Source organism: Trichosurus vulpecula, chromosome 1 (genome assembly GCF_011100635.1).
Source record: "Trichosurus vulpecula isolate mTriVul1 chromosome 1, mTriVul1.pri, whole genome shotgun sequence".
NCBI lineage: Eukaryota > Metazoa > Chordata > Mammalia > Diprotodontia > Phalangeridae > Trichosurus > Trichosurus vulpecula.
Window position 1 is genome coordinate 373145609 of NC_050573.1, and position 10052 is coordinate 373155660.

Genomic DNA, 10052 nt, shown 5'->3' on the forward strand with positions numbered 1-10052 from the left:
CAGACACAACTGAATTGACTGAACAAAAACGAGACTATATAATAGAATGCTAAGGCTAGAATATGTCTTTAGAGAGAAGCCAGTCCCATTATTTTATCAACAAAGAAACCAAAGTGAAGAAAGCTGAAGGGACATTCCACTCTCATATAGCAAGTGAGAAGCAGAATTAGTATTAGAACTTGTGTCTCTTTTCTTTAACCCAGTACTTCATGATAAATGCTATAAATGTTACTTTTCATTCATTAGGAAGAAATTGTAGCCAAATCCTCATACTGATAGAAAGGGAAAGATGTTATGATCACCAGAAATTATTCTGGCTCATGAAAAAATATTAGAGTTGGCTTTACAAGGAGGATACCTTTATGGAAGCAGGAAAGTCCCCATGCCCTGTGAAATCTGTCCCTGGCTTCATGGCCAAATTTGAATACAATACCATATTGTTTTTGCTGAGAAACTGAAGATAGTTGCTCACTGGTTGGACAGAAATCTCCCAGCCTTCTTCAATCACCTGGAGATGGTGGGATTCAAATGAATTAACAATCTGTTCTCCAGGGAACTAAGCAGAGGCTCTGCCCCCACCGCTGACGTGGGCAGGCACAGGTACCGCCCTGGCTAACAACCAGTTCCCAGAACTAGATCTAAAATTAGGTACCAAACTAGCTGAATCCCACCACTGCTTGAAACTAGTACTAATGAAGCCATCTTTTAACTTACAAGCTACCTCTCACATCCTAAAGGACAATAGGTGGGGAATGGAAACAGAAGAATACTGGGAAGACTGCAGGACATCAAAAATGGATAATGGAACTAGAAGAGATGAGAAACATCATGAATATGCAGAAATAGAAACTTCATGGGCAGATCCTGCTAGAACAGTGTCTGAAAAAAATGCTATGTAACTGAAACTTCCCCTATTGCCACAAGAAGGTGATATCTGATCTCTTTCTTAAAAGTGTTTACCTTTCTGTTTAGTTTGTACCAAGCAAAATTCATTTGCAAGAAACTAATTAACCAATTCATCACTAATCTATGTATTGAATTGTTTGAATATTAAGAGGGGGAAATTCAGAGGGTGGGGAAGAGAGCAACAGAAACATACAGATGTTCTTGGAGATGGGGACTCCAAGCAGAAGAAAGAAAATTATTAATTCATTTGTAACTACCCTTGACAAAAAGTGGGCTGACTTCAACCCATTCCCTCCTCCTTTGCCTCAGGATTCATAATTCTTTCCAGTTTTTATAGAATTGAAAGCCCTTAGGGAGAAGGTGGAGAGATTTTTTTTTAAATTTGAAAATGTAGGAGTTCTGGGACTCTGAAAAGGAGAATGAGGAGAGAAAAAGCAAGAGAGAGTTTTCCTGTAAGGGGCAATAGCAGTGTTGGCCACATCTATAGTTCCCTTCTTTAAGGTTTTGAAAGATGAGTTCTATCTAAATGGACAACCAGGGAGTTTTTTTTGTTTGTTTGTTTTTGTTTATTTTTTACTCTATATGCTTTACTTTTGGATATCCTCTCCCCCGTACCAGGAGCACTGAGAGAAACAAGCAAACTAGAGGAGAAAGTGGGCTTCACTCTACCTCCACTTTACTTCGATTTGTCTTTTTCTTAAATATATTTTGTTAAAGACTACATTTAGTAGATTTAATCTTATTTCTGGTGAATAGTTGTGGTTGTTCCTGTCTTTATGTTGCTTAGGGTCCTTTTGTTTGGAGCATAGGGACACAATGAAAGCTATAAAAGTAAGAGGAATATTTCCTGACCCATGGCTGGGAGATCCTTTCCTCCACCATTGTTAGAGCATCTTGCCTTTTAACTGGGGGCAAAAGCATGAGCCTTTTCATAACTATCTTTGAAGTATAGAATTGCTATGAATGTGGGCTCCATTTTATAAATCTTCCTTATAGAAATGACTTGAGTTACATAATTTTACATCTTTTTAGGACAGGGAACGATGACAACAAAAACCTTAAAACTGCATCCCTCCTGCCCAATAGGGACTTGGATAACCTGACTAACTGGCCTGCTAATTCTTCCAGAGTTTCATTCAAGAGGAAAATCCTTTCCACAGGCAGCAGTTGAAGGAGGGGCTGGAAATAGAATCTCATCCAAGAGAAGGAGTAATTCTACCCCCACTCAGGGAATGACCACTTTGCTCACCCTCATACCCAGGCTAGTTAGACTTTATTGTAAAGAAGGCTTTGATTATTGTAAAAACAAATCCTAGGAGGCTGCAGTAGTAGGGAGTGACCAGAGATTATTTACAGGATGGGATCAGTTTGAAGAATTGGGGAATTTAGGGCCTCAGAGGGATGGGAAAGAAAGGAAGAAGAGGAAAATATCTAGGGATTTTGAGGAGAGTCTTTACTAAATTTGCTTTTAGGCCAAAACTGTCCCTGGTTAGAATTTCTTTTTCATTCCTTTTTTTTTTTTTAAGGGTATATAGGGGAGTGGGGGATGACTAGAACTTTGATTTAATTGGTTAATTGGTGAAATAAACTTCTAGTGTGGAAATCTCCTCTATCAATGCAGATAGATGACCCCTCTCCAATTTTAAATTCTTGAGTGTTGCCTGATAAACTGACATAATAATTCACTTGCCAGAATCACACTGCCAGTATGAATCAGAAACATGAACTTAGGTCTTTTTGACTGTAGGAATAGTTCTTTAGAAACCAACCCAATATGGTGAATCCTTAATAAACTTTGTCTTTTCCTTGGCTGAGAAGGCTTGAGTCGAATTCTTTCGGCAAGACCCGGCATGTTGGTATTGTGGGGTCATGAGCACCCCTAGAAAGGTATGGTTCCCTACCATCATCAATTTTCCTTAGACCTCTTCATGTCTTAAGAAATCCCACCCTTTGTGACACCTGTTTTCACAAGTGGGCCAGATTCAATCTACTGAGCTAGATTGAATCTGAGCACCTTCATGGAGGCAAGATAGAGATTATATACACAAAGATTGTAGGAGGGATTGAGGGGTGGTCTGGGGTGACTAAAGGAGGGGTTTTGGGAGGGTCTTGAGGAGGCCTCTAAGAAGGACCTAGATGGGACCCAGATGAGATCAGACTCCAGGAACCAAGAGAATGGGATTAAGGGTGGGAAGTAACTGAAAGCATGGATATTGATAGTATCAAGGGTGGGAAGTAGCTGGACAATAAAGGGTAAGGCTAGGTAGAGATTTGGGCCTAATGATAATGTGAGGCTTATGGCCTTAGGGGAAGGCCAGATCTAGTTGGAAGATTCCAGGGGAGTTCAAGGGAGCTCCCAGAGACTATATTCCAGATTCAAGGGGGTTCCCAGGGACTGTGCCCTCATCAGGTTCAGTGGCCAGATATGGATCAGGATTACTGGAGGTGGCCTAGGATGCAGTGGGGGAACCTTGGCCTTTTCAAGCTAAAATCTTTAACAGGTCTTAGTTTGACTAAGCCAGCGCCCATTCAGCCATTAAGGCTTAATAAGAAATGAGGTAAAGAATGGCCTCTTCAAAAAAAAAAAAAAAGATCTGGGAGGGGAAGCCCCTCTGGGTTTCCGACCAAAACAGAAAGTTGTTATTTACATTCCTTCTGAGTCAGAGCCCAGACTGTGACCTAGAAGGGCTTGGCTTAGGACCTATTGAGAGACAGAGAGAGAGAGAGAGCGAGAGAGAGCCAGCGAGAGAGAGAGAGAGACCCAGAGAGAGAGACAGAGAGGGTGGGGCTGGGAGAGGGAACGTGCTGTATTGCCCAGATGAAAGTTTGGTCCCCAGTGGGAAGCAGCTTCTCTACTCACAAAGGTTGCTGTTTATCCTACATTTAAAACAGGTTTGGGTTTTTTTTTTTGGTTTGTTTATGTGTTTTTGTTGTTTGTTATTTGTTTTCTCTTAAAGACCAGCCTTAACCACAAATCACTCTGGCTCTCCTTGATTGCCCAACAATAGGTCCCAGCACAAACCCTACTTGTTGGCTCAGAAGGAATGTAAATAACAACTGTTTCTGTTTTGGCCAGAAACCAGGAAGGTCTTCCCCTCCCAGATAACAGGCCATTCTTTGTTGCATTTGTTAAGCCTTTATCACTGAACAGGAGCTTGCTTAGTCAAACTGAGACCTGTTAAAGACCTTAGCCTGAAAAGGCCAAGGTCCCCCTTCCCCACTACATTCTGGGCCACTAATTAGTTGGAAAGGAAGGACAAACAGCAACCACTATGAGTAGAGAAGGACCTGCCCACTGGGTACCAAACTTTCCATTAGGCAACACAGCTTGCCTTCCTTCATTCCTTCCTTTATGTCTGTCTCTCTGTCTCTGTCTCTCTCCCTCCCTTCTCCTTCCCCTCTGCTCCTCCTTCTCCTCCTCCTCATCCTCCTTCTCTCTCTCTCTCTCTCTCTCTCTCTCTCTCTCTCTCTCTCCCTCTCTCTCTTTCATCTCTCTCCATATAGGGTATTACACATTTTTCTTTGAGTGATCTGCCCAAAGGGAATGTAAACTATGCTGGGTGCTAGGAAAACAAAGACAAAATGAAACACTCCCTACCCTCAAAAAGCTTGTAATATATTCGGGAAGGAGATAAATATAAAAGTATATGCAAAGTGTAAATAAAGTTATACAAAAAAACCTTCAATTGAAAAAAGGTATTAACTGGTTTTTACAGGAAAGGCCTTGTGTAGGAGGAGGTAGCACCTGATCTGTGCTTAGAAGAGAAGAGGAGACTTTAAGATCTGCTGGTAATGAGAAGGGAGTACATTCCATACATGCTGGTAGTGGTGATGGTGGTCAGAATAAAAGGGGTATATTTATACAAAGAAATGAAGGCAAGGATTGGATGTATTGTGGAGGGTAAAACTGGCAGGCCCCTTACACTGGAGCACAAAATTAGAAGACGATTGATATAAAACAAGTCTGCAAAAAATGATTCATGTTATAGTGTACTTCAAACCCAAGGTAAGGATTTTGTCATTTATCCTAAAGAAAATAAGGAGGTTTTAAAGGAAGGACAGAAACAAAATTATTAAGTGCCTACTATGAGCCCTTTAGTGTCACTATTCAGGACAGCTAGGTGGGGAAATGGTTAGAGCACCAGGCCTGAAGTCAACCTCATGAGTTCAAATCTGGTCTCAGACACTTATTAGCTGTGTGTACTGGATACGTCACTTAACGCTGTTTGCCTTAACTTCTTCTGCAAAGTGAGCTGGAAAAGGAAATGGCAAACCACTCTAGTATCTGTGCTAAGCCAACCCCAAATGGGGTCATGAAGAGTCAGACACAACTGAAAACTACTGAACAAGAACAACAGTAACTCTTCTAAAAGCATCATTCTTGCTTCTTTTTCTTGAATTTCAAGATCTCAAACTGTATATTTTGGTAGGAAAAAAACAACCAAAAAACAATTCTCACTGTATCTAAATAGAACAGCCAACCAACATGGGGCGAGGGGAGGCAGGGAGGGGAAGATGGAGAGCGGGGGGCAATATCTGTTACAATAAATAGTCTTAGGTTTGTGACAAATCACTGTGAAAGTGTACCATATGAATCAAGGTCCCCCCAAAGTTCAAAGTAGAACCTATCCTGGGAGCATACTGCTTCTATACATGTAAACAAAACCTCATTTCCCCTCCCCTTGCCCCATCTCTACCCCATTCCCACAAAATGCTGGTTTGCAAGTAGATTCAAGGATTTCTGCACAAACTTCCTATCAGAGGTCATAAAATATTCAGAAGCTGTGCATTGGCCCTTGTTTGGCTGCATATTTAGTGCATCTTGTAAATACTCCTAAATAGACTAGCAGTAGAGCTAGAGTAGATTTCTGTGATTAATCATTATCTCCAATGGGAAAAACTGTTGGCAACTTTTGAAAAAACATTATTTGAGCTGAATTTTAGGCAAATTTAAAAGTAAGACCAGGTCTTTATGGAGATTGATATAAATTGATTAATTTCAATCCTAAGTGCATAGGTTAAGCCTCCTGGAAAATTTTAAAATGCAGCCCTCTTGCTACTCGGTTTTGCAGCAGAAAGGCCTGAAATAGAAAAGGAATTGTTTTTCCCCAAGTTTAATATCTCTCAGTACTCTGGGATCTGTATAAGGAATGAGGTTTCTTAGTGAGGAGCTTAAAGCAAAGATTTAGAAAGCATAACAATGGGAGTGAAGCTGTGCCTCTAGTAATAGTACCAGCATGAAACTTAGAAAAGCCCAGATGGAGGATCATCTGAAGCAGGACTTATGGCTGCAGGCCAAACTCACAGCAATCATTTTTATGAATTTGTTTAAAAATTAAATTCTTGCCAATTAAGTCATAATATCTTTGAGTTGTGTTTTGTCATAATAACAATTAGCATTTATGAAGTATTTTTAAGTTATACAAAGCATTTTACAAATATCTCATTTTTTCCATCTCATGCCAAATCTGAGAAGTAGGTGCTATCATCATCCCAATTTAGAGATGATGAAACCGAGGCACACAGAATTTAAAGGACCTGCTGAGGGTCACACAGCTAATAAATGGATGAGTCTGCATTTGGACTATTTCTGATTCCAGATCAAGCATTCTATCCATTTCACCACCTAGCTGCATAGAAATACATTTTCCCAATAAAATGCAAGTATCCAGAATGGTTTATGTTTTAATATCTTCAATGACTGGGATTCAAATTCAAAAATTCAGCTTGATAAATATTGATTTCATGCTTTAACTATATAAGCAAAGCATTAGACTTCTAGAGTTAGAAAGAAGAAAATAAAAAAGTTCTTACCCTTATACATATTACATTCAACTGAAGAAGATGCAATATATACATAGCAATTTTAAGGACTGAGAGAATGCCAGTAGCAGGGAGTGCCAAGAAAGACCTCATATAGAAGATGGCACCTAAACTATGCTTTGTAGGCATGCTAAAGCTAGATACACACACGCACACACACACACATCTTTGCTTTAAATTTTCCCTTATGATTTCCAAATATTGGTCATGCTTCTGTCTTCCAGAGTAACATAGAATAATGTTATTCTTTCTTCTACATGAAAGCTTTCAAACATTTGACAACAACCCTCAGGTTCTTTGTACCACCCTTTCCCATCCCCCCCCCCAAAAAAAAAAACAAAACCTTTCCCAAAACAAATATTTCTAGTTCTTCAGGTGGGACAATTTTTAGATCCCTTCATGTTTCTGTCCACTGTCCTTTGGATGTATTTTACTTATCGCTGTTCTTGTTTTAATTGTTCTGGTAGTTTCAATGTTCATCTAAAGATGCTCTGCTTGGAACTGAAAACAGAATTCCAGAAAAGGTCTGACCAGCACCACTATTATAATCTGAGAATATCAGAGTTCTAAGGACCTCAGAGGCCATCCAGTCCAGTCCTTTCTATGAATCCTTTCTATACCATCCCCAGCAAGTGGTTTAATAGGCATATATGTTGTATTTGTAGATTAAGATTGTACTAATCATTTTTCTTCTTAAACTGCCCCATCAGAATATATTAGATTTTTATTTGCATGCTTTGGCACTTATTCCCAATCTGTCGTATTCTCTATTTGATAAGTATACGTCTTCTCCCTGAAACTACATTATAAATTTCTTTAGAGTATGACTCAAAATTGGTTTCATAGTATGTACTTATTTTTTTTCTTAATGTTGAATTGAATTAAATTTACTGTACTTGAAACTTCATTGACCAAAATACATAAAAATCCTAAGCAATGTCTCAGGCTCATTTAAAAAAAAATATTCACACATGAGTAAAGAAAGTTAGAAGCACAAAAGAGTAAAGGATAGGCAGATCATCTGTTACAAGTGTAATTGAGCAATCATCATCAATATCAACCCTATGAATATGTAACAGCAATATCTATATATACCAGTTATAACAGAAAGAATGGGATGTCCTGGCAAAAGTCAGTATGAGGTAGACACCATTTTAAGAAAACCTGGTAAACAAAAATCAGAACCTGCCAAAAAAACATTTTATTAGCTGAATATTCTTTTCACCTAATTCAAAGGACCCTCTGTTTAGCAATAGGATTCATTTACCTAGCAGTTTCCCCATACACATGTATCAGATCATTAAGCATTTAACAGAGAAGCTGAAGTAGAAAAGGATGAGTAGAGCAAGAGGAAAGGGTAAAGGTGAAAGGTGTCATTGGAAGCCAGGATCTGATTTCAAATCTAACCCCAGACACTTAATATCTGCGTGACCCTGGGCAAGTCTCTTAACCCCCTTTTGCCTTGGCTCCTCATCTGTAAAATGGGGACACACTGAAGAAGGAAATAACAAACCACTTTAGTACCATTGCCAAGAAAACTCCGTGGACAAAGTCCATAAGGACACAGAGTTGGACACAACTGAATGATTGAACAACAAGAAAAACAAGAATGTCACCTCTAATGGAAGATAAATCAGAAATGGAAATGAGTCGTTCTAATAGTTACGGTCTAAAGCAAAGCTCTCCAAAATGCAGCTGCAGTGCGATTTATGGGGCCTGCCTACAAGCATAGAAATTTACATAAATGCTTTACTAAACAAAGCTGAGCTACCACAGAGCTCTTACTAAAATGGCAAATCAAAATATATTGCCTGTTGTTTCAATAAAAACCTAAGGTTGGATAGCCCTGGTCTATAGCACTGGGGCAAAATTATATTTCAAAACTGGATATACAAATAAGTTTTAGGTTGAGTAGAATGTAAGCACCCCAAAGGCGGGGACTATTTATCTTTATTTGAGTTTGTATCTCTAGTGCGTCTAGCATAGTGTCAAAAATATACTAAGTGCTTAATAAATGCTGACTGTTAGATTGGATAAATTGATATGCTGGAATGGGTAGTGCTGGCCTTGGACAAATGACACCCTTTTCTCATCCTTTCTGCCAGGCTTCCAACCATATGTAAAGTGCTTGTAACTTTCCCTGTACATTCTTGCCCGGAATAAAAAAAACAAAACAAACAAACCAGAAATCAAAAACAAACACAAACAAAACCTTGTGCTCAGAATTAAGAGCACAAACTTAAAGGGGGGTAGGAAATACATACATCCACACACAAATATATATACACACATACACACACATATATATACATATATATACATATATATGTATACATATATACACACACATATATGCATATACATATACACATACATACACGTATGGATATACACATACACACATACATATATACTCAAGGAATACAACAATTGAAACATGGTAAAACAGTAAAACAAAACTGAATATTATATAATTATATTTACCAAGGTTAGTGAAGAAGAGATGAGAAAATGAATCTCCTTCCTCTCACTTGGAGATGTGAGGACTATCAATATGGAATGTTGCATAGGCTGTCAGGCACAGATACATTGTTGTTGTTTTTCTGAACATCTTTTTTTTTCCTTTTCCTTTCTATCTTTATCATAAAATGCACAACGGTTCATTGGATAGAAAGCTGGCTTCAGAGTCAGAAAAGATTCTCAGTTGAGTCCCGTTCCTGATACTTTCTAAGTCATTTAACTTCTCAGTGACTCTAGGCAACCTTCTAAGAAAACCTGTCAAGCAGGCACTACATGAATTGATAGAAGGAGTTCTTCGCTCTACCCCTCTGTAGCTCTCTATATCTATCAAAACATAGTTCTAGTCCAAGAATTAAATGGAAAGATAGATTGATAAATAGATAGATGATACATACATGATAGATTGGATGGAATAAATATCTATTTTTATATATCTATATATCTATATTTTTATTTCTCTATAAGTATTTGTTTATATTACAAGGGAAGGCACACAGTCTGGGAGAGGGGCATATTCAGAAATTAATATGATATAAAAATAAAAGGCCACAGGCAATAAAACAAGAAAAAAGAAAGAAAACAATTTCTTTTGGACAAGTATTGTATGTCATTTCTGCCTTTGTGTATTTATAATATAAATATAAGGGTTCCCTTTCCCAGAAGAATTTGCATTTTCAGTCTGATCTGTAAACATATAATGAAAAGATTTGTGCCGTAATAGAGGGATTTCAAGCAAGTGGTGAGAGAGGGTTTTTGTGGTGGTCGTTGGTGGTGTTATGCTTATTTTGTTGTTGTTGTTGTTT